Source organism: Mandrillus leucophaeus, unplaced genomic scaffold (assembly GCF_000951045.1).
Source record: "Mandrillus leucophaeus isolate KB7577 unplaced genomic scaffold, Mleu.le_1.0 Scaffold266, whole genome shotgun sequence".
In the NCBI taxonomy this organism is placed as follows: Eukaryota; Metazoa; Chordata; class Mammalia; order Primates; family Cercopithecidae; genus Mandrillus; species Mandrillus leucophaeus.
In genome coordinates this window covers 152,069-156,614 of record NW_012102765.1, presented here as the reverse complement: position 1 = coordinate 156,614, position 4,546 = coordinate 152,069, and positions in this window count along the sequence as shown.

The following is a 4,546-nucleotide window of genomic DNA, read 5'->3' as shown; positions in this document are numbered from 1 at the left end:
CTCACATCCACCCCTTCCCCTAGGTGCACTGTCCCAGGGGAGAAGGGACTTTTATCTATAAGCCCCTGATGGGCTGCTGCCTTTCTTTCAGAAATGCCCTGACCAGAGAGAAGGAATCTAGAGAGGCAGTCTGGCTATAATGGCTTTGCTGAGCTGTGGTGGGCTCTGCCCAGTTGGAACTTCCCTGCAGCTTTGTTTACACTGTGAGGGGGAAACTGCCTGCTCAAGCCTCAGTAATGACAGACTCCCCTCCCCCTACCAAGCTCCAGCGTCCCTGGTGGACTTCAGACTGCTGCACTGGCAGTGAGAATTTCAAGCTAGTGGATCTTAGCTTGCTGGGCTCCATGGGGATAGGATCTGCTGAGCTAGACCACTTGGCTCCTTGGCTTCAGCCCCATATCCAGTTGGGTGAACAGTTCTGTCTCGCTGGCATTCCAGGTACCACTGGAGTATGAAAAAAAACCTCCTGTAGCTAGCTTGGTGTCTGCCCAAATGGCTGCCCAGTTTTGTGCTTGAAACCCAGGGCCCTGATGGTATAGGCACTGGAGGGAATCCCCTGGTCTGCAGGTTGTGAATACCATGGGAAAAACATAGCATCTGGGCCCCATATCACAGTTCCTCATGGCACAGTCCCTCAGGGCTTCCGTTGGCTAGGGGAGGGAGTTTCCCGACTCCTTGCACTTCCCAGGTGAGGCGATGCCCCACCCTGCTTTGGCTCACCCTCTGTGGGCTGCTCCCACTGTCTAACCAGTCCCAATGAAATGAGCTGTATACCTCAGTTGGAAATGCAGAAATCACCTGCTTTCTGCATCAGTCTCGCTGGGAGCTGCAGACTGGAGCTGTTCCTACTCAGCTATCTTAAGCACGTTAATTTTTGACACAACAAACTGCTCTGTTCCCAGTAAAAATGTCCTAACCTTGTACTACCCTCCAAATGAGCTTGTTAATGAGGAATACAGATGAAAATGTCTCAGTCTCTGAAATCCTGAAGGCCATCTGTATTAACTACTGTAGCACCACAGTGTAGCCCAAACCTTAGCAGCTTAAAATTATGAACAGGCTTGCCGGGCGTGATGGCTCATGACTGTAATCCCAGCACTTTGGTAGGCCAAGGTGGATGGATCACCTGAGGTCAGGAGTTCAAGACCAGCCTGGCCAACATGGTGAAACCCCATCTTGGCCAGGCGTGGTGGTGGGCATCTGTAATCCCAGCTACTTGGGAGGCTGAGGCAGAAGAATCCCTTGAACCCGGGAGGTGGAGGTTGCAATGAGCTGAGATTGTGCCATTGTACAACAGCCTGGCAACAAGAGCAAAACTCTGTCTCAAAAAAAAAAAAAAAATTATGAACAGGCTTGACTTAGCTGGGTAGGTCTGGCTCAAGGTGTCTCTCGAGGTTGCAGTCAAGCTGTTGGCCAGGGCTATGGCCATCTCAATGGGGGATGGAAGTCCTGTGCCCAAACTCACTCATGTGACTTGGCAGGAGGCTTCATTTCGTCACCATGTGGGCCTTTCGATGGGGCTGCTCTTGACACTTCCCCCAGAATAGACGATCCAAACAGGCAAGAGAGAGCGCCACATAGAAGTGCAGTTCCTATCAGCCTGGGAACCCCAGAGGGGAAGGAGTTTGCATTAGTGTCCTTGGGTTCTGGTAACAAAGCACTGCAGACTGAGGCTCAACCACAGGAATTGGTTGTCTTATGGTTCTGCAGGCTGGAGGTCCCAGACAGAAGTGTTGGCAGGGTGGGTTCCTTCTGGGGACTGTGAGGGAGAATCTGTTTTGTGCCTCTTCCCTATCTTCTAGTGGTTTTCTGTCTTTGGTGTTTTTTGGCATCTAGATGCATCACCCCAATCTCTGCCTTCATCTTCATGTGGCGTTCTCCCTGTGTCGTGTTTGTTTCTATGTCCAGATTTCCCCTTTGTATAAGAACAACAGTTATATTGAATTATGGTTCGCTATAATGATCTTATTTTAACTTGATTACCTCAGTAAAGACTTTATTTCCAAATAAGGTCACTTTCCCAGGTCTTGGAGATTGGGACTTCAGCATATTTTGGGGAAGACAAAATTAAGCCCCATAACAGAGTAGAAACCTGAGGTCTGAGATGAGGGAGGGTGAGTAGATGCTCTTGAGACTTGAGCATCCAGCATCTCTCATATTGCTCGTCCTAAAGAAGTGGCCTATTCCATCTTGCTAAAACATGGCTCCTTGCTTGAAGATTATGCAGAGGTCTCAAAAGAGTCAGGTTTCTTAAAAGACAATGCCTTCCCTTCAGGGTGTTTCTGGCAGCAATCTGATAACAAGTGTCAAATCCCAACAGATCCCAAAGCGGGTCATGCTGAGCTGCCAAGTGAGGAGGAAGCTCATAATCTGAAGTCCTCCAGGGTCTACTAGCAGGCATTGGAGTGTGTCCCAAGGGTGCTGGATCAAGGGGGACAGAACATAGAATTGGGTAAAGGAGAGGTTATGGATGTGGAAGCAATACCTTATGACAGAAGATATAACAACTGGCAAGGACCATGGGAAAGGGGCTGATACATTGCCAGGATGGCTCTTGAAATTCTTAAGAAAATCAATGGCCTAGAGTAAGTGAAGCAGAAATGCCAGAGCTGTCATGACAGATGGTAGAAGAAAGGATCAAAAGGACCAGATAATTGCACATACTAAGCCATGATTAACACAGTTTCCTCTGTTAGGTATGCATCTGATGAGACGGTGAATACGTTTTTAACATCTTCATCAGGTAGGTGGATCAAAAACAGCTTGTGTTTTTGTGAAAAGCACAACAGTAAATGTTTAGAGTCTTGCTCTGCGGTTGTATTAACTCCCCCACCATCTGTTATTTTATAGTCTGAAGATCCCTGGACCATCTAGGAATTGTGTGTGATACTACATGGGTGCACTCTATCTATGGCATCATTTTCATCATGCTGGATGAACAAGAAATGGCAAATATGTTAGAGAACTTGATAAGACGTATGTTCACATTGTTCAGAGGATGGAAAAATAAATGTTATGAAGGTTCAGGGATCTGTCATAGTCACAAAATTTGTAGGTGTCTGGAAGTCTGGGACTTGCTGGGACATCCCCTCTAAATAAAGGATGAATTGTTGAATCTAGTATTGCCCACAACCAGGAAAGAAGAGAAGAATTTGACAAGCACCCTGGGTTATGGAGTGAACATCTTTGACACTTTGGAATACTGATTGTACCCATTTAGAGGAGACATGGCGGTTATGCATTTTTGAGTGGAACCAAAGCCCAGGCAGGCATCTACATCATTTCCAGGCTGCAGCACAGCTGGTCCTCCCATTTTTGCCATTTGACCTGACAATGTATGACCCTGTAGATATCATAAAGGTGGGAAAGGATGCTGTGTGGAACATTTGGCAAGCTTCAACTGCATAATCAGAATGTATCTCTTTAGGATCTACTGGGACCAAGGACATTACCAACCATAGGAGATAACTATAAAGCATTCCAAAAGTAGCTCCTGTCATGCCCTGTCCTGGGCTCTGGTAGAGGCACAGTGTTTGACCATGGAGCATCAGGTGACCAGCTGACCAGTGCCCCATCATGAACTGCATCGGGTCACACCCACAAAGATATAGGCAAGTGAGCCCAGAAGAAATTCATCATAAAACAGAAATGGTGCATGTAGGTGTAGGCAAGAACAAATCCAGCAGGTACAAGTAAGCTACATGAGCAGGTGGCCCAGACCACATATCTTCTATCATTGTGTTGGCACCTCTCCCGCAACTCATCCCTCTAGCCCCAGTAGCTTAAAGTTGATGCTGGTTATTGGCTGGGAGTTCAACAGGGATGATCAACTGGAGCCCTCACTGGTGGCTTCTCCATGTGGCTTGGGCTTCTTATAGCCTCTTGGCTTATTCCAAGAGGGATGATCCCAAGTGCAAACATTCCAGGCCTAGCTGCAAGGTTTCTTATGACCCAGCCTTGAAAGTCATGGGGTATCACTTCTGTAGCACACTATTAACCACAGAAGTCACAGTCCCGGCCCAGATTCAGGAGGAGGGGATATAGACTCTCCCTCTCAATGACATCTCAGTGGGACCAGTAGCAAAAAATCTGCAGCCATTTTAAATTTACCACAGGTGCTCTTTTCCAGGACAGCATAGACACCCTAAATCAATGACTGTTATATGACACCAAGTCTTCACTTGGTGTAAGGAATGGAAAATAGAGATGACACCACATTCTTCATGACTCTCTTTGACTCACTTGAAATTTATGCTCTGGTCCCTGCAATTTCATGCTCTACATGTTAAGAGGTCCTGGCTTCCAGAAGGAAATTACTTCCACCAGTGGACATGATGAGAGTCTCATAGAACTTTTACCTACGGCTGCTGCTTGATCACTTGGTGCCAAGAAACCATCCAGAAGAGAAAAGTCACAATCTGCAGGGAAAATTGACTCATTACCAGTGGGAGGTAGGCCTGCTGCCACACATGGGCATAGGGAAGAATCTCTTTGGTGCTCAGTGGTCCCAGTGCTTTACTCAAATGAAACAAACTTAATGTAAAAA